General features: G+C 39.7%; 1 protein-coding gene across 1 annotated transcript in view; it reads left to right on the top strand.

The window, feature by feature from the left end:
• The first annotated feature begins 937 nt into the window (after positions 1 to 937).
• zmp:0000000846 (tenascin) overlaps positions 938 to 21807 on the top strand; it is a 74348-nt gene continuing 53478 nt past the window's right edge. Inside the window, exon 1 of the mRNA XM_010878047.5 lies at positions 938 to 1373. The gene's annotated coding sequence lies outside the window, so the exon portion shown is untranslated. The remainder of the gene's footprint in view (positions 1374 to 21807) is intronic.

Below are 21807 nucleotides of genomic sequence, written 5' to 3'. Positions count from 1 at the left end.
TTTGACGCTTCAGTCCAGATCCGTATAGTATTCCCTTGAGAACGTGCGTTTGCCATGTTGTTAATCAGTCAATTGTTAGTCAAAAATTCAGGGAAAGATAAACTTTTTCTGGGAGAGATTTCTCCTTAAAATTCATACCCCGGCATTTTGTCTGAGTGGTGTTCTCAGGCCTGAGGGGGATTATTCACTGCCTGCCTGGCTAGCTGGCTGGCTGGCTGTAGTGGGGTTACACAGAGCTGTCCAAGATAGGAGAGATGGAGACGCATCGTATTGGAAGGAAACCATAGAGACAGCGTGCCAAAACAGAGGATCACCATGACTTTTATAAATAGTGACATTTTAGTTTCTAAATAGAGATTTGGCAAGGATTGTCTTGAATTACAAATTACTGCACTGTACATGTCCTAATGGATAACGTAATAATACCCACGGATGTAGCTAAACCGCTTAGGCTAGGATTTCTGTCTCTATCTGCCCCATCCCTATTACCAAGCCTTTGTTTGATTTTAGTCCACAGACAATGGATTGGTTCAGAGCATGTTCAGAGATATAACGAGATCAACATATTATCCTATCATTTATCTCATTTAACCCAGAACTAAAGGCTTGCATTATTCAAGCGATATCCCACACACAGATCGCCAAAGAACCTTTTTCGGAAAAAATTAATCTGAGAATGCACAGCTACTGCACCTTTACTTTGACATCATATGGCCGCAATTCGCAAATGTTATTTTTGTTCTACAGCTTGACAATACACATTACTATTTTGTTCAACCCTATTGCTCAGACAGAATGGTAGCTTTTCAACTATATAGAATGTCTGGAGGCACTGACCTCGTTTGTACATCCAGTAGCTGATGGTCAGTATTGATTTTGACCCCTTCATAAGGGACTCCCTGCTGAGAGACAGATTGCCACTGAAATAAGCCATTACTGAACTGCATTGTGTGTAGAGGAATAAGCATTAGCTATGCCGTCTGCAGTAGTCAGATTGGTGGGTTTGTGTCAGATCCCTAGTGTTCTTCCTACCTCGAAGATCTCTGAGACTACAAAGTCAGTGCACAGTCTTTCATGGCTAACAGCAGTATAGTTTAACAACTTGACGACTGGGTGTTTCACCCAGTGACATCAGAAAACGGGAGGATATTTGTACCTGAGGAACTATTTGCATTATGTGAGGGGCATACACGGCATCCTCTGGACGGATTTGGGGTGTGGATGGATGGTGTGACCCATTGAATTAGGGAAGGAAGGAGCATCCAGTGACCTGAAGAGGCATGCAGTGTCTGCCTGGTCATGCTGGGGCCCTGCGGTGTAGACATCTGTAGTGGCTCACTGGACAGAGCTGGAAACCATAAAAATGCTTAGAGGTTTGTTCACTTCTTTTTTTGTTACCGTACAGATTGGTGTCTATACGTTGTAGATAAATAATGTGAATAAACAATAAAAATGTATTCCTTATGTTAAAGTACCATTACGTTTAAGTTGGCAAGAGATAAGAACACTATTTAAAATGTACGTGTAGGTGTGGGGGCCAGGTTTTGGTGATTCAGTTTTCCTTGCATGATTTATAGGCCTTTATTACTATGATAGACACATTTACATATAATAATTTACATAACAGTTCAATATACATTGGCATGTACCGAGAGATGAGCTGAAAAGGAAAGGTGACATGAACTGTGGGAGTGTGCGCTACCTCTGAACAGTGAGATTTCTGCCAGTTTATATTACAGAACAATTCATCGACTATGCAGGAACAATAGATAGGCTGGGAATAGGTGGTACAGTTGTGTTTGATTAGGTCCTCCTCCCAGACATAATGGATTTACATTCATTTCGGCCTCAATGATTTTGACCTTTATTCTAGTGCTGTGACATAGATTTTTTTTTGATTCAACATCTTTTTTCTCTCACAAATGAAGCCCATAATTTAGTATCATTGATACATTGACCATTGTTGATGGAAAAATGCAGTATATCTGATGAAAAGTTTCTTTTGAAAATATAGCAAGTTTATTTGGTTCACGAAAATTGATTGGTCCTACAGAGTCATGTGGCTGTGGCTTGCTATGTAAAATGAGCAGACAAGCATTGAGGCATTTAGCTACTGATTGATTGTGCAATTGGGCTGTACGCTGCTGGCAATACTCGGCCCTCATTCAGGGTGGTTGCGGTTGGTGGGTGTCCCTTTGGTTGATGCCTGGCAATGTGGGTGGATTGATTTCCTGCCTGTTGGGCCCTGTCCGGGTCCTCCCCCAGGTAGGGCCACAGTGTCGCCGGACCCCCTCGTCTCAGTTCCAAGGTGTTACGCTGCTATACTTTTGTGCTGGGGGATATGAGGAATGCACTTTCTAAATTTTCTCAGTCTCCTCCAGTTTTAAACTTTAGGAGGACATGAGGTCCTGGTCCACACCAGCGGAGTACATGGTTTGGGGGGCCCTTTGCTGTCCGTGTTCTTGTCCACCTGGTCATACTTTTGACCTAGTCTAAAATCAAATAGACTCTGGATTTAGCCCAGAGAAATATAATATTTATTCCAATTGGACTCTAAATATCTCACCGGCACAGCCAGAAGAGGACTGGTCACCCCTCTGAGCCTGGGTCCTCTCTAGGTTTCTTTCTAAAATTCGGCCTTCTTAGGGAGTTTTTCCTAGCCACTGAAATTCAACACTATTTTTGTTTGCTCCTTGGGTTTTAAGGTGTCTCTGTAAAGCACTTTGTGAAAACTGCTGTTGTATAAAGGGCTTTATAAATACATTTGATTGATTGATTGATTGACTGAACGTTAGAATGGGCAATCTGAGCAACTTTCAGTGTGGTAAGATTGTTGTTGACCCCTGTTCAAAAGTATGCATACCCTTAGTTCTTAATACTGTCTATTGCCCCCTTTAGCATCAATGACAGCGTGCAGTCTTCTATAATAATTGTCTCTGAGGCCCCAAAGTCTTGCAGGTGGTATAGCTGCCCATTTGTCTTGGCAAAATTCCTCCAGGTCATGCAAAGTCTTTGGTCGTCTTGCATGAACCGCACGTTTGAGATCTCCCCAGAGTGGCTCGATGATATTAAGGTCAAGAGACAGTGATGGTCACTCTAGAACCTTCACCTTTTTCTGTTGTAACCACTGGAGGGTCAACTTGGCCTTGTGCTTAGGGTCATTGTCATGATGGAAAGTCCAAGAACGTCCATGCTCAGCTTTCGGGCTAAAGAATGCAAACTGTCTGGCAGTATTTTCTGATAGCATCTTGCTGCGTTAAAGTAAAGGCTTCTTTCTGGCAACTCGACCAAGCAGCTCATTTTTGTTCAAGTATCGTCATGTTGTGCTCCTTGAAACAACCACACCGTCTTTTTCCAGAGCAACCTGTATTTCTCCTGAGGTTACCTGTGGATTTTTCTTTGTATCCCGAACAATTCTTCTGGCAGTTTTTGGCTGAAATCGTTCTTGGTCTACCTGACCTTGGCTTGGTATCAAGAGATTCCCGAATTGTCCAGTTCTTAATAAGAGATTGAACAGTACTGACTGGCATTTGCAGGGCTTTTGATATGTTTTTATATCCTTTTCCATCTTTATAAAGTTCCATTACCTTGTTATGCAGGTCTTTTGACAGTTCTTTTCTGATCCCCATGGCTCAGTATATAGCCTGCTCAGTGCATCCATGTGAGAGCTAACATACTAATTGACTATTTATATACAGACACTAATTGCAATTGAATAAGCCACAGGTGTGGGAAATTCACCTTTAATTGACATTTACACCTGTGTGTGTCAGCTTGTGTGTCTGTAACAAGGCCAAACATTCAAGGGTATGTAAACTTTTTATCAGGGCCATTTGGGAGGTTCCTGTCATCATTATGATTTAAAAAGGACCCAGTCAACTGTGTGAAAATAAATGGCTTCATATGATCACTATCTTTAAATAAAATATTTCACAATTTCAGCCAGGGTATGCAAACTTATGAGCACAACTGTAACTGTGAAACTAACAAGTGGATATAACAATCATATGTATTTAGTAAAGCCCTTTTTACATCAATAGTTGTCACAATGCTTATATACCCAGGCTAAAACACCTAAAACACAAATAATGGTGCAACGGTGTGTAAAGGTGTGTAGAATGGCCTTTTGGAACACACAACTCATTGCTACTTGTCACAAAGTCCTATTGCATCAGATGACCACATTCTGTTCCACTGCGAGCACCAACATTGGATAACCAAGGAATGGATAAACATCCCCAAGTCTGACGAATCCCAGTTCAGTCTCCTTGAGTGGCCTTTCACAGTTCCCAGACATTCATTAAATAAAGCATCTTTGGAATGAAATGAAAAGTGGCTGTACACAGCATGAATTTATAATCGTCAGATCTTCAGCAACTGTGTGATGTCAAAGTTAGCACAGAATAAAATCCCTGTGGTACATTTTCAACACATTGTTGAACACACGTCTTTAAGATTTCAGGTTTTTCTGAATTGAAAAAAAGGTCCGACCCAGTACCAGATGGGTGTACCTAGTAAACTGACCACCGATTGTGTGTCTGAATGGAAATTATACATTGCTAATTGTTTTGTTTATGGCTACTTGTCCCATACCAGACATATAGGGGTGTCAATAAAAATAAATAGTGAACCAAAAACCAAGTGAACCAGTCAAATGTTTTCCCCTTTTTTGTCAGTCAGGGATGTTAGATTGGATTAGACTGAACTATTGTCATTGAACAGCACAAGTACAGTACAATGCAATGCAGTTAGTGTCTATCCAGAAGTGCAAATAGAAGTGGGCAGGAAATGTACACCTATTAAATACATATGTTGAGATAAGCTATGTATGTTGAGATAAAGCAGTACGTTAAGCTGAAGCAGACCAGCTGTTGGCAGGTTTGTGAAGTAATCTGGTTTCAGCGCATAATGTTGATCCTTCACAAACTTTTGTACTCTTTCGCAATATTTCCCTCCAGTCTTTCTACTGTTTTTCTTGTTTTATCCCTTTCTACCTCTCTGTATCTGTGGGATGTTTGTTTTTGTTGACTTTGTCACATGAAAACTACAAGTGTCGCATACTCATGTGGTGGATGGATAGCGGTGAAAGATAGACACCAGCTAGCACCAGCTCGGTTATGAAAAGCCAACTGGCATTAACAATTACTACCAGAATTTAATGGTCATCTGAAATGTTCAATATCATGATGAACAAATTATTATTTCCACCCAAAGACAAAAGGACTGGTCACCCCCACCAGCTTGGCCCAACTCTGGTTTTCAGTGCCAGTTCTAGCGTTTTGGGGACCCTAAGCAAAATTTGATTTGGGGCCCCCTCTCCCCTATTGGTCGAGGGCTCCATAGGAGTCAGAGGCCCCCCTAGCGGTTGGGGCCCCTAAGCGAATGCTTATGTTGATTATGCCTGGAGCCAGCCCTGCTAGGTTCCTTTGTTTTCTTCATGCATTTCATTGTTTGGTGAATTGATTAACTTACCAGAGAAGTGTGTCTGGGGCAAAGACTGAAATGGTGTAGACCACGGGTCAGCAACTAAATTTGTGGGGGCAATAGACAGATTTGTGGACACATGATAACAATGTCTCTTGTTTTGTGTGAATACTATTTTTGTTTACTGTGACAGGCCAATTTTTGCTGACCCCTAGTCTAGTCTAACCTAAAAATCTAAAACACTTTGAAATATAAATTACAAACATAGTTAGGTTTGGATTTTGTAACATATTACTCTTGGTTACTATACCATGTATAAATGATTTATTCTAGGTTTAAGCCAAATTCCCGAAATATTTTCAGTATGGTTGAAAATTGTGGAACTCACCAAAATGTTCTCCACCTTAGCTGTGTGTGTGTGTGTGTTTCCAAAAAAAATTGATTGTGCTGAGATCTTGTGTTTTTATGATACAAATGTATCATCACAAACATTATTAATTAGTTCATGAAGTAGTTGTGCTATGGAATATAATATACATGGCTTTACAGTTGATGTACACATTTAAGTATTGTGGTGTGTGTGTACAGTATAGTATGTGTGTTGGGAATTATTGATCCACAATGGATTTCTTGCACTTAGAAGGCCACTGGAAGGTAGGATATACAATGAGCTTGTCATAGCAGATGTGCCAACAGAGTGTGTAGTGTGTGCAAGGTGCTTTTAAGAATATGTTTTTGGTGCCAGGAGCCACTAGACAATGTTTTTACTCTGGACAGTTGACGCTGGTTGGCCATGGTGAAGTTGAGACAGACCCTTATGTTTTGGCTACTACTAGGAGGCTGACATAATCTGTGGTAGAGCCTGACTTGTGTGAGAGAGAAAGGGAAACATTTAAAAGTGGTTTTGATGTTCACCTCAATGCATGACAAGCGCCATCCTGGTTTAGGTGCATTTACAAATTGTTAAAGGATCATTTTTGTATAAAATTATTTTAGATGGTGCTTTACATGGAAAATCATCTATGGGCCAAGAAAAGCATTGGTTCAATTTCCACTGGTTTTCCACAACAAGACTGAACAAAATGTTTCCCCTTAACTACATTGGCACATAAATTCAGTCTAGAAGGTGTATGTAAAAAATTATTAGTTCATTTTTTTAAATGATTACACTCAAAATAACTGGATCCACTTGGCCAACCCATTGAAAATGTTCTGGGCACACCGCTGGTCCATAGCCGAGGGTAGGATAAACCATGAGCAAGACCTTCAGAAATGTTCCACCTCCCACTGGTGTCCACATCTAAGGATGATGGTGCAGTTGCCATAGGGATGCTAGAATGTTTAGGCTGGTTTTGGTTAAACGTTTTTCTTTATGAGTGATGCGTTCTCTGCTTTGTCATCAGATTTCTCCATCTCCCCCTTTTAAGGAAATGGGGGGACACATTTCCATTGTGCATTCATAGACTGAGTTTTTCATGGAAATACTTTCCATGTGATAAAGTAGTATTTACACCCATTGGAGTCATTTAATAGATTGTAATCAAGTCCATTACGTTTAACTGCCTCAATAATCATACCAACACAGTGAAAATGTCAGTTCAGAAAATGTGTTACAGTTATTGGTTTGAAACACTGTGGGTTGCAGTAATTCTTAATTCAATGGTTTATTTAGCTGGATCTAGTACTGCAAATCTCATCCTGAAACAATGTGGACAAATACTGAGGAATTAAAAAATATATATATATTGTGTATTATAATATGCTAAGAACATATTATTTGCTAACCATACTTGATCAGGATCTGTCTACCTGGATTATAATTCTTCTTGTTATTCTGGCTAATTTGTGTGGAAATGTATATAATTAGAACAAATGTGGTGTCATTCATAGAACTAATGATTAAGTGGGAGTTGAGCATGAAACATGAATTTGTTGTCAAAGTAATATTGGAATTGGAAAAAGCAATTTCTTCTGGAAAACATATGTTAATGTTCATGTTTTGCCAAGTTATGTTAGATAACCACAAAGGCATAGCTTACATGGCTTTTACAAAATAATGCTTACATCACAGCCTATATCTAATCTGCTACAGAAATGGTGAAAGAGCATGAATACACTCCTAGTGGTCATAGCCTCAGCAAGGAAGTTATCATTGGAAAAAGTTATTTTACTGGTTAAATACGTGTTGTTGGTTGTTTGTTGTTTGTTGGTATGATATAAGTGGGGTAAACACAAACATGCTTTTTAGCTGTGGGATCTGTTGTAGATATTACTATGATTGCACTCGTTACTGACACCTGGCAAATGAAACACAGAAGAGCAATTTTCTGCATTAAATTATTATTGTATTCTCCAAATCACAATTTGTTTAGGTAGGCGATATCAACATCCGCCATATTATGAACATCCTAATACAGAGGATGTAGAATCTCACTGAAATTGAAATTCACTCATTCTAGATTGTGCTGAGATCTTGTGTTTTTATGATAATCGCTAACATTATTAATTAGTTAATTAAGTAGTTGTGCTATGGAATATAATATACATGGCTTGATCCACAATGGATTTCTTGCACTTAGAAGGCCACTGGAAGGTAGAATATACAATGAGCTTGTCATAGCAGATGTGCCAACAGAGTGTGTAGTGTGTGCAAGGTGCTTTTCAGAATATGTTTTTGGTGCCAGGAGCCACTAGACAATGTTTTTACTCTGGTGAAGTTGAGACAGACCCTTATGTTTTGGCTACTACTAGGAGGCTGACATAATCTGTGGTAGAGCCTGACTTGTGTGAGAAAGGGAAACATTTAAAAATGGTTTTGATGTTCACCTCAATGCATGACAAGCACCATCCTGGTTTAGGTGCATTTACAAATTGTTAAAGGATAATGCATATATAAAATAATGTCGGGGGGCTAGACCCCTTGGCAGATTTAGTTCCTCCCAATGTTGGCTCCATGGCTACGGCCTTGTTTAGATCATTAAAATATATCCATTATATCCATTGATTTTTAGTTAGTCATGGATTGACTTTGCCTGGCTGTATAATTCATATTAAGCCAAACACATACAGAGGACCCCAGTGAAACAGGATGTCATGGATGGCTACTTAAGAGTTCCCAAAGAGTCCCAAAGACTATCTAACAAATCTACAATCACAATGGTACATCAATTCGATTTTTTTCATAAGGTTTTCTTGAGGTGCCAATAAGTTTGGTACACAGGCTTTTTTATAAAATAATTAATTCCTAAGGATTTCTTATTCTTTAAACTATTTTCACTCAATTAAAAGGTACGATTCATATTATTCTGAGAGTATGATCAAACTGATAAACAGTAATTACATTATTGTTCAGATTTACTGTACCTTGGACTGTGACTGGACTGTGAATAAGCCATTTAGGTCAAATGTAATTCATTCACTGCACGCTTTATTTATCTACAAGGCAAATGTCAGGGCATGTAATACTTGGTGCAAAGACACTACATAAAAATTTATTCAAGTAATTAGATACAGTTGATGGTGAGAGTTTATACACCCTTACACATTTTTCTGCCATTAATCAAGAAAGGGATTTCATTACATTTTTGTACCCATACAAAACCTAGTCAACATTTTCAAATTACTTTTCCAAGCTGTTCAAAGGCAGTTAAAAGTAGCATACCGGCAAAAAAAATCCCTAATTATCAAGCATGGTTAGCAATCAAATGTTGCATTCAAATTACAATTTTAACAAAATGTAAAAGCAATGATGGATTGGCCATCTGGAGCACATAACAATTGGGGTCGATGCAATGAAAAAATATAAATAAGTGCTGTGGGTCTGACTGGCCCGAGTGAGTGGACTCGCATGTGTGCACACCTTAGTTCCCACCCCCTGCTGAAGTATTACTATCCAATATGTCAACTAAAAGATAGAGGCAGATACTATTCATTCCCTTTAGAACTCATAGTGGCCGTCTATGGCCTTCCTTTTATTTACTGTAGTGGCCATGGTTCCTTAAACAATAATATTTGGGTAAATATCCCAAAATCTATCTGATAAAAACCTCTAACTGTATTCCCGTGGATGCTGTCATTAATAAGACACCAGAAAAAAGGTATGCTCAAATTTTACTTTTTTGGTTTTACTAATTTCTTTACTCAAAATGCTAGTGCCAAAGCGGCCCCGACCTTTTACATTAGAAGAGCCTGTTTCTGTGTTGTTTGGTTATACGAAGTTGGAAACATCCTTGCTCTTTGAAAGTGATAACGATGGCGAGGTGAGCAACAAATAAACCTTGGATATATGCAGAGGCGGAGCTTAAATGGGTGCGTTGGGTGCCCGGCACCCATGGCAGCCATTCAGAGGGGCCCACATGAAGTAAAATGATACTATGATTTTTTGCTAGATGCAATTTAGTTAGTTAGTAATTTTAATTGAAGTGCTAAACATCTATATTTATTTTGTTATTCCATAATACATTTGTATAATCGACCAATATGTGACCAGGGGTGTAGCCAGTGTTGCCAGATGCGAGGTTTCCAGATAGGGTTGTATAGAAAAAATAGCGTTTGTGCAGTTTGCATGTGGAGTCTGCAGGTTGATTGGCCAGTATACTGACAGTGAAATATGGCAACCCTGGGTGTAACGTCGGCTCTTGTCAGCTCATTTGCTAAGGATCTAAGTAACAAAACATAAAAAGGAAACGTAGATATGTCTGCCACTCAGAAGAAAGAAAAACAATACATTATAAAAATATATAATGATGTGTGCCCTTGATAAACATCTTTAGTAAAGTTGTTGAGCAGCAGAAGCATGAGTTAATGCATAAATCTGACGTTACAATGACACGAGCACCATTGCTACTTCAAGCGAAGGAGAATAAATGATCCAGTTCCAACAGCAGCTAGCAACGTAGCTAATAACAAGTGCAGCCTAATAACAAGTGTCTGTTCATCATGGTAACTGCATGAAACTTAAATATTTTGGGGGAAGTATTAAATATTAGTCTTATCTCCCTCTATCTTTTATTTGGAAAATCATGTGGCATGTGACAATGAATGCCATAGCTAACTAAAGTAGACAACTAATTGTCCGGTTTGGTTTGTCTGTCAGACTAAAGGAAAAGTTGTTTGGCTGCAAATGTCTGTCCTTTTCACTAGCTAGCCAAGAGTGGATACTATATGTTGTGCTTAGCTGACATCATACTTCACTTGCCACATCCTTGCACTTGTAATCGATAAAAAGTAATGTTTTGAGATGTGTATGACTTATGATTACGTTGGTATCATCCCATTAGATGTGCGGAAATAATTACATGTCAAAAAGAGGCAGTGTTTCCTTTCATGCAAACGTAGATGTTTGTTCTTGTTTCTACTAATGTCAGTTAGGAACGACTCCAACTGCTTGCTGAAGCTAGCTTACTATTTGGTTCATCTACGAGGTTATTAGAGAAATTGTGTAGTAGCAAATGTGTAATTCGCCTCACAGGGGAACAGGAGGAGGATTTTTTTTATAAGTGTCTACACAATGGGAGAAAACAAATTATATATTTCCAAGTTACATTACTTTGTTGTCAAATTAAAGAAGAGGATGTGCTCTTTAAAACAAAGTTAACATGTCATTTTAATTTGCTATATCTGTTTGTTTGAAATGTAAATATATTATTTATTTTGAGAATTCTCAGTAATCCACTGCAGCATTCTAGAATCATATTGGAGTTTAAAGAATTCATATTTAATACAATTCTCAAAAGAAATTATGTAAGTTTCATGTACCATGATGAACAGAAGCTTGTCATTAGGCTACAACAAAACATACCTGCAGTTACAAAACTTTGCTGCTAGATGCTGTTGGACCTGGATCGTAACTGTATTCCCACTTCACTTGAATCTGCGATGCTGCTCCCGTCATTGTAACGTCAGATCTATCTTTATCCTCATGCTTCTGCTGCTCAACAACTTTGCTAAAGACTTTTCTCAAGGGCATGTTTTTCACGTTCCCCTTGTTAAATTTTTCAAGTTTTCAAGTTTCAAAGTTTATTTGTCAAATGCACCGAATAACACAGCATCATCCCACACAAAGAAGTTCTTGTGAAATGGCACCTGACATCTACGTAGTAAGAATTAAGAAAAATATATAAAGCAAAAATATAGCCAAAAAAATAAAGCAATAATATACATAACACTGTAAAGCAGCAACATTGGAAGTAGTATTGAATATAATAGATGTGGCAATAATATACACTCACCTAAAGGATTATTAGGAACACCGGTTCAATTTCTCATTAATGCAATTATCTAATCAACCAATCACATGGCAGTTGCTTCAATGCATTTAGGGGTGTGGTCCTGGTCAAGACAATCTCCTGAACTCCAAACTGAATGTCAGAATGGGAAAGAAAGGCGATTTAAGCAATTTTGAGCGTGGCATGGTTGTTGGTGCCAGACGGGCCGGTCTTAGTATTTCACAATCTGCTCAGTTACTGGGATTTTCACGCACAACCATTTCTAGGGTTTACAAAGAATGGTGTGAAAAGGGAAAAACATCCAGTATGCGGCAGTCCTGTGGGTGAAAATGCCTTGTTGATGCTAGAGGTCAGAGGAGAATGGGCTGACTGATTCAAGCTGATAGAAGAGCAACTTTGACTGAAATAACCACTCGTTACAACCGAGGTATGCAGCAAAGCATTTGTGAAGCCACAACACGCACAACCTTGAGGCGGATGGGCTACAACAGCAGAAGAGCCCACCGGGTACCACTTATCTCAAATAGGAAAAAGAGGCTACAATTTGCACGAGCTCACTAAAATTGGACAGTTGAAGACTGGTCTGACTGGTCTGATGAGTCTCGATTTCTGTTGAGACATTCAGATGGTAGAGTCAGAATTTGGCGTAAAAAGAATGAGAACATGGATCCATCAGGCCTTGTTACCACTGTGCAGGCTGGTGGTGGTGTAATGGTGTGGGGGATGTTTTCTTGGCATACTTTAGGCCCCTTAGTGCCAATTGGGCATCGTTTAAATGCCACGGCCTACCTAAGCATTGTTTCTGACCATGTCCTTCCCTTTATGACCATCATGTACCCATCCTCTGATGGCTACTTCCAGCAGGAAAATGCACCATGTCACAAAGCTCGAATCATTTCAAATTGGTTTCTTGAACATGACAATGAGTTCACTGTACTGAAATTGCCCCCACAGTCACCTGATCTCAACCCAATAGAGCATCTTTGGGATGTGGTGGAACGGGAGCTTCGTGCCCTGGATGTGCATCCCACAAATCTCCATCAACTGCAAGATGCTATCCTAACAATATGGGCCAACATTTCTAAAGAATGCTTTCAGCACCTTGTTGAATCAATGCCACGTAGAATTAAGGCAGTTCTGAAGGCGAAAGGGGGTCAAACACAGTATTAGTATGGTGTTTCTAATAATCCTTTAGGTGAGTGTACATAATGTAAACTAGCAGCAATTTTAGAAAGAGTAGGATGGGGAATATGAACAATATGAGCAGAAACACTGAACATTATAGATACATACGAGTGTAGCTTGTAAATTTAAGGATGGTGTTGGAGCTGTGTGTGGCCATGCAGTCATGCGTGAACGGGGAGTACAAGATGGGACTGAGTTTGCAGCCGTGGGGGGCACCGGTGCTTATGGTCAGTGTATAGGAGGTGAGGTTTCCCATTCTCACCACATGGGGTCTGCACGTAAGGAAGTCCAGGATCCACTCGTAAAGGGAGTTGTTAAGTCCCAGGTTAGTGGGTACAATAGTATTGAACGCAGAGCTGTAGTCTCCACTTATGTGTTGCCTTTTTCCAGGTGGGAGAGGGCAGTGTGTGCCATCAGGGTGATGGCATCATCCGTAGATCTACTGGGGCGATATGCAAATTGAAAGGGGTCCCAGGTGTCAGGAAGGGTGGAGCAGATGTGAGTTCTGACCAGCCACTTGAAACACGATGGAGGTTAGTGTTACAGGGCGGTAGTCGTTCAGTGTTAGGGTTAGTAATGGAAGATTTCTTCAGTATAGGGATGATGGTGGTTTGTTTGAAGCAGGAGGGAACCCCAGGCCTAGACATGAAGAGGTTGAAAATGGTGGTGAAAACCTCGGGTTAGCTACTCGGGCTAGCTACGTCCTGGAATGCCAACTGGCCGGCCCTGGTAACTTCCGAGGGTTCGCTTTTTTAAAAGCTCTCCTCACATCTCCCGTGGAAAGGGACAGAATGCAGTCATCCACTTTTTCTATATTATTGTTCTAAATATTGTTCAGTAATCTTGTTTACATAAAGGGTTGTGGTGTATTGCTGGGTGGGGGGTTAGTGGGCCTGTCTGAGTCAAAAAGTCCAGGGCCATTCTTCATTCCCAGTCCATTCTTGTGTTAAAGCACAGATTGCTAACTACAGATTAATAGTTAGCTAATGAACCTAGCCAAAATAAGCAGTAAGTTAATTCCCACACGCCATGTTTTGCTTAGCAAGAAGCAATGCAAAAATCAATAGAATTTACTTTAATTTCAAATTTCAGTACAATTTAATTTCCCATCTTGATAAAACTGTTATGGTCCAAATGCGATTAGTAAATAAATTCTTCAATACGTATTTGAAAGACTTTCAACAGGACATCGTCAGAAAAAAGCTCTGGTTTAATACCCCTTGTTCATTTATCAAGATATCTGCTGATAGAAACATTGCATAAAGACAATGATTCTACCAAACAAGGGCAAAAGAGACTACACACATATTGATGAAGCACGATTGGTCATATGAAAGCTTTGCAAAATGAAAAAAACATGACCCTTCATTTTCCAGATCTCATTAGTCCCTCAAAATAAACACACTTGAGAAGTCTCTCGACTCTCCTCCCTCCCCACATCCAATGCCTCATTGTCCCCTACACGCTTGACTTTCTCAGAGTGGGCTGAGGCTAAGTGACTCACTGCAACCAGAGCAAAAGTATTGGACCAGAGCAAATGTATTGGGTATTGTCTCAAGACAATTATATTTTATTGGAAAGTGGGAAAATTATGTATGTAAACAGTCCAAGGTCTGAAGGAATCTGACGAGCAGCTACAATCTACTGGACAATTTTTAGACATCCCATACACTCCACAAATGATTGTCTAAGGGGGATACTGGAGGAGGATCATCATAGAACTAACAAACCAAATCTCTTTCATTTAAACCATATATCTAGAGTACCTCCAGACACAGAGCTGTAGTAAGAAGATGACACTGGTCTAAGTCCAGTTTCTCTTTCTCTGTATGGTAACATTCAGAGTTTTGGCAGGGTAAGCTGATCCCAAATCTGTTCCTAAGGGCATTTCAGGACAACCAAGGACAACTGTAGCCAGTAAATCAAACACGCCATTAATTACTTCCAGGGGCAAAATGTAATTACAAACCAAAAGTGGAGCTGAGATAAATTTGCCATAGGGTGTCTCAGACACCATGTCAATTAACTCAGGGGTTTTCAAACACGTCCCTGGATGCCTGAGGTCTGCTGGAAACCACCAGGGGGTGCAAGAAGAAAATTCGAAATAAATCAACAGTGACCCTTTTTTTCACTGAATTAAATATTGGTTTTAATATAGACCTACCTGTAGAGTATAAAATCAGTGATATAATTTTTTAAAATTCTGTTATTTATTATTTGTTTCCATCTGTTTGAAATAATGAATGCTGTATTGATGGCTATGTGTTGAGTTTGAGGAGGCTGGGGGAACAGTTACTATGATGTTAAAGTATTTAGGGTGGGTAACATTTCCACACAATGGCTGCTGCTTTTAGCAAAATACAGAGGCTCTCAAAGGTATTCAGCCCTTTGAACTTTTAACCCTTTTTATTGTGTTACAAAATTAAACTCAGTTTCAAATGAATTTTTGCCACAGATGAACACATAGACCCACAATGTACAAAATATTTTCCTCTGTAAATAGTGACTGTGAAAAATACAATATACATAAATACCCTAAAATAAAACCAGAAAATCCAAACTTTAAACTCTTGGATTTGATACAAAAACTTAAATATTTCTTTAGCCACGTATTCTGCATGGCCATCAGCACACTTTCCAGTCATGTTGTGCACACAAAGTTTTGGTTGGGACATACCTTGATAAATGAAGGCTCTCGACTGGATGGAAAATGTGTGGGAGGGAGAGACTTCCTATGAGCAGTGAGGTCTTTAACCATGAGGATATAAACTTCCAGAGTGCTTTACTAAAATGCAGAGATCTGCTGAAATTTTATGAAATATTGTTGGATGCCTCATGTTACTAGAATCAAACGTAATGTGGAGAAATATTGTGGAGTTATGCCTATATGCACACCTTGAGTCAGTGTACAGTACATTCAAGCACACGACAAAACAAAGAGAAACACTCCTGTAAACATCCAGAAGAGCATACGTTAAAACAGTAAGTGAAAGCAGTACACTGTATGAAACAGGGCTTCAGGTGTTATAGTAACAGGAATATATATTTGTTGCATGAAAAATGTTTTTAGGTATATTTGCTGTCCTTTAAGACATAATACTCGCAGTGGGGAAAAGGTTATACACACTGTACATACTGGGAGAGGGTACAGTTAAATCGTACAAAATTGCACCAGCTGATTTTGAGATGGCAAAGACCTCATTGAATCCAAAATCTGTAAATACATCCACCATATATACGGACAGGGTATATATCACATTAAGGTCAACAAAGAATTAAAATGTTAAGGAATCATTGTTTTCTCTATAAACTTCAGGATGGACTTACTGTAGATGCCTGCAAATCATCGTCCTCATCTTGTCTGGGTCTTCCCATGCTTGACAAAGGATTTTACATACAAAAATAGATATGACTACATTTCCTCTTTGTTCACCAGGGCTAATGAACAGGAAACAGAGAAGTAAATATGGTAAACATTAAGTGGTAGGAAACAACACAGCTTGTGAGCTAGTAATGAATGGAGGGAGGCTTTGCAGTCTGCCCCGATGCAATAAAGGGATCACTCAACACAATCCATCACCTGCATGGGGTCCAACACCCAACACTTCCTACAAATAAAGTATTCTCACTCCAGAAGAATTTTTCTTGTTAATGGTCCCACACTCGCAAACATGACGCACTGTAACCATGACTACAGCGATGTGAAGGTAAATGCAGAAGGCTCGGATACAATACACCCTTGCTAGCCTGAGGCTCTCATCTCCACTGGCTTACTATTGTTCCCCGTTTCTGTCAATGGGAGCAAACTCTGTGGGTGATACTCGGCCCTCTTTCATGGTGGTTGTGGTTGGTTGGTGTCCCTCGGGTTGATGCTTGGCAAAGTGGGTGAAGTAAATTCCTGCCTGTTGGGCCCTGTCCGGGGTCTCCCTTGGATAGGGCCACAGTTTCACTGGACCCCGCTCTCTCAGCCCCAAGGATTTATGCTGCTATTTTGTGCCAGGTGAGTAGGGTCAGTTCTCTTTCTCCTTTGTAAATCGAAGGAATACACTTTCTACATTTTCCTAGTGTCCTGCTCGGTTTTAACTTAAGAGGACATGAGCCCTTGGACCATACCTCAGGACTGCCAGGCCCAAATGTCCCATAGCTGTCCCTTTCCAAAGTCCTCCTTGTTGTGTTGCCAATTATGCAGCGATACCTGATGACTTCCATTTCCACTCTGTTGACCACTGAAAAGGGCTTTATAAAATAAATTTGATTGATTGAATACCTCGGCCTCTACACAAAAATGTCTGGGGAATGTTTTTGGCGTAGTTATATAGACACACATCAATCCTAGTCTTCATTTTGAAAGTTCATTGCAAAAGTAATAGGAAACACCCCCTCCTATTTAAATTCATAAATTAGAACATTCTCCACTTAAGGGAATGGTTTTGTGTGAAATGCAGTCCTAACTAAATGTGCTAGGTAGGAGCACAAGGCTCACTGTAAAATGAGTCTTCAACCTTCCCAGGTATGAGAGCTACATTTAAGAAATACAAAATGTTGCAATCTACTTTCTTATTGCTTTAAGTTAGACACTTTCTTACCAGAAATTATTTTGGCTGCATAGAAAAGCACATCCTAAAATGCAAAATATCTATTGCTAAGAAAATCACGTTTTGGATTATTTTTTCAATTAGAAGAACTACACCCTCCCTCTCATCTTTTTTACATCTTTTTTAAGGTGTTCAATTACGTTAAAGTAAAGCGAGTGGAAGGGAGAGTTAATTTCAATGCATTGTTGTTGTAATTCTTCCACAATGTGGATTCAAATTTGTGATATTCCCTTTAAAGTTTCATTGCATTGCTCCACTAAGCTTTGACAATCTAGAAGGGTGCACAATAGATATTGATAAGCCTAGCCTACAACAGTGTTCCATGGAGCACAGAGAAAGACAACAGACATAAGAAAGGCACTTTCATTCCATTCATACAATACTATCTGAAGGTGTGCCTTTTCCCAAAAAAATCACAGTTATAGAAAATATAAACTTACCAAACCCCTTTTATCCTAGAGATGTGTGTGTGTGGGATGAGAACAATGCCGATAATTACTTGGGTCTCTAATCCCAGGAGGAAGCATGAACCTTATGTCAGTGGCTTAGCCTACACTTCAATGTTGTTTTGCTCAGAGAAGCCTCATAAACAAATAACTATGAATACAAATAGCTAAAATTATTTACAAAAAGCTTAAACCAGTCAGATGCCTGCAAAGGCACTTATTAAATTAGTGTAGTAGGTGCATCAGCATGGGAGGACATTACCCACTAAAGCCTCATAATTGTTGTAAAAAAAATATTTTAAGAATTTGTCTTAATGAAATTTATGTTTATCATTGTAATTCAGAAATGAAACATAAATGGCTTGGACAAAATTATTGGCACCCAAAACCAAATTTCACATGCACATCCTTTGGCATTGATAACTGCTGTTACAAATCAGTAAGGTTCCCGCTATACAGATTTCAGCTCTCACCATGTTTTCTGTCAGAATAAAATCTGGAATTGTTGCTGTCCATTTCAACAACAGTCCAGCATTTCCTCTTTAGCCATTCTGGTTTGCTTTGGGGTTGTAGTTTGCTACCTTTGACAGGGAACCATTAAATATTCTACTCAGTAACACCTGGATAATTAGCCGTTCTTTTTCGGGTTTCTCACTAGGTGCACCACTCACAGGATTCTGGTCAATCATGTGTTAGACCTGAACATAAATTCAATCATGCCTTTTAAGGTCAAAACAGGTGCTAAGCCAGCTGGGAACCCTACCTCCAGGCTATAAGAACGGTGCCTACTGATTAACCACGCTCACCTCACACTGAACAGAATTCCCACACCTGTTTCTTTTTCTTAAAAAGAACTAAAAGATGTGCCTTTGCTACAGTATCAGCTTAACAGTTCCAGCAATGTACAGAGCAGAATGCCCATCTGCAGGTATGAGGAATAACTGGAACAGTGCAACAAAGGCCTCGGTACTGCATTCGCTTAGTGTATGTCTCTGGCTGCCCTGGTTCGTCCAAGCTAGTATGACGTCTGGCAGGAACTTGGACAGCAAGTCAGAATGGGGCAGGAGGTTTCTCAAATATTGCAAATTCGTACATTAAATATAATAACTAGGGATAAGGACATTGTTTTCTTCAACATCATACCATGGTCAGAAGAGGTCTAACCTTAGTGAAGACATCAAAACAAAATAGCCAGTATGAAGAAATGACCATTACAAATAAAAAAATAAAATTTGCCTGTTCGTATCACCAGGACCTGTTAGTGGAAAAGAGCAGCAAATGTGTTGGCAAACTTACTGTGAAGCTGGTGCCTTCAGACCCATATTTGTTCATGTTTATACAGGTCCTGTCATCACTGCTCTGCTCAATGTCTGCAGCGGTAGCACATCTGGCTTAGTCAGTGTGTTGGGCTGTTTGGACATCATAATGCAGGGATGACTTGACTCCCTTCCTGTCTTCCTTTTGCTCTCACTCTTCATTCTTCTGTCTTCATTCTTCTGTCTTCATATGTGTACAAATCGATTTAAGGGACATATTAAAGCTTTCATGAAGTCCCTTATGATTGTGGTCACTGGCACCCCACACTCATCTTTTTTCCCCCTCCCCTATTTCCTGCTACATTTTTATGATCCACAGCATATTTAGTGAATAAGATTGACATGATTTGTCTGTTTTCCTACTGATGTTGTTGTGTTTTCCAGGGGATTTCACTCTATCTCACACTGTATAACAGTGTTTATAAAAAACTGGTTATTTGTTGTTTATTTAGGGTTAGACCCCTTCTGGACAATGTCTGTGACTTTCTGGCTCCCTTGCAGAAGATTCAATAGGCTAAAGGTTGCTGACTTGACTGTAAAGTCATGTTATACCAGATTTTCACATAGTGGGTCTTGTTCTTCAAATGGCAAAAAAACATTCTGTTGTGTGGAATGCTCAAGCACAATTCTTCTAGACTACACAAATTGCTCTGGAGCTTTATAAACAGATAAACCGGGTAGTTTCCTGGGATCACTGAACATGGCTTAGGCATGGTGAAAACATGTGAAAGTGTTCATCCGCAGTGACTGCCACCTGTAAGTACATTGTCTGTTTGGTTTCTTCCATCTGTTGTACAGCAGTCAGAAATGGACACAGACACCACTGCCCCTGTTTCAAACCTGTGGAAAAATTTCACTGACGGTCTGTATCTATGCTTTTACAAGATACGGATAGGATTAGAGGTTAAGGTTAGTAGATGGTTGAAATGTTACTCATAGTCTGTGGAGAATCTCTTAGGACTCTACAAATAGTTAAAGCACATATATACTGTACATTTGGGGGCTCTAGGCTGGGTAAAACGTGACTTAAGCACTTCCAAGAATAAGCCTAGTATCTCCATTAGCACCAGAAACAATCATTTAGTTTTTTCCTTTCTTTGTGCTAACGATTTGCTCTGTTTAAGAGTTAACCTGCAGCAATCAATGTCCTAAGTTGCCATAACAAGAGGGGTGCCCTACTGAGATATCTGTTCAGCACTCACTTACCTAGCAACAAGGTTTACATTTTAGAGAAGCCTAGTTCTTGATGTAGTATTTACATTTCCTGTGATTAGCACCGGTAAGTCTGATTAGGCTATGTAACATCAATGGTTCTCAACTGGTTTGCCTGACTGGACCCAAAAATCCCATTTTACTTGTCAAAAGGTTATGTTGGACTATAGCAGGAACTGGACCTTCATTATAGTTGAACTTCTCCTGCTCTACTTAGGAGTGACGTGTACATAATTTTTCTAATGTATTGTTGTCTAGAACCATTTACTTTAACTACTTCCTATAACCATTTACTTTAACTACTTCCTATAATCCCAGTAGCCAAGTACAGCTGTGAATCGATGACGTGTTCATTGTTTTCCGAATTACTCCCAGAATTAAAGCAGTTGTTTCAACTGTCCTGCTGAGCTCCCAGGCCCCAGTGTGCTTCATTTATAGCTTGACTAGGGCTCCCTAAATGCTCCTCCACTCAATGCCCTGCCTTCCAGCTGAAGCTTGCATCCACTACCAGACCATGATGCTTACCAATAGAACAGCAAGAGGAGCTTCCCCTCCCTACCCTCAGGCAATACTCAAACCCCACATGCCTATCCAAGCTCTTAGTCCTGCCATGTCAGATCTTTCGGCTGTCCCACCTCTACGGGTGGGCAGCTCCCTCTCAGCCTAGTCAGTTTCAGTCCTTGCACATCAATGGTGGAACTCGCCTCCCCTTGAAGCTGAGTCTTTGCCCATTTTTTTAAACTTCTGAAGCCTTTTCCCACTGCCTCCCGATGTTGCCTTCTGGAACTTGTGCTTGCAATTTCTAATATTATTTGTTCCTCTTTCTGTGGCACTGACTTTGTGGTTAGGTTGTACTTATTACTACTGAGGTGCATGTTTGTCCCATCTAGCAGTTTTAAACTGTACTGTATGCACCAACCGAGGCAGATCCGGTAGATGAACAAAATAATACACAAATCACTTCTCAGCCGAGCAGAAATAGTCAAGCTATAAATGAAGCACACGATAATGGGGCCCATTGGCTGGATATATACGCTCTGAGGGAGAGATGAAACTAAACCCTTTGAGCCTTTAGCTAAGCTATTACAAATTGTTTAATCAACAGTTCACAGTTAAACTAGGCTGGAAAGACAGTTTTAAAGCAAATGGTTCTAACTAGCAGTACAAGACAACAACAGATTCACAAAATAATATACACTGAGTTGAGAACTAGTTCAGTTATAAATGAAGCATGTCCAAAATCTCAGCCCAGCAAGCAGGGAGGTTTCTGTATATTTTCTTTGGTAATTAGTATTTACTGAATACACAAAAGTTTGTTATGAAGGCATGTGTGTGATGGGTGACAAGAATGTTGTCACCCTTTTTTTACAGAATGTTTTTGCTGAATCTCTACAGCGTTTTG

Source organism: Esox lucius, chromosome 14 (genome assembly GCF_011004845.1).
Source record: "Esox lucius isolate fEsoLuc1 chromosome 14, fEsoLuc1.pri, whole genome shotgun sequence".
NCBI classification, from domain to species: Eukaryota; Metazoa; Chordata; class Actinopteri; order Esociformes; family Esocidae; genus Esox; species Esox lucius.
The sequence above is the reverse complement of the archived record's forward strand: the minus strand, read 5'-3'. Positions and strand labels throughout refer to the sequence as shown.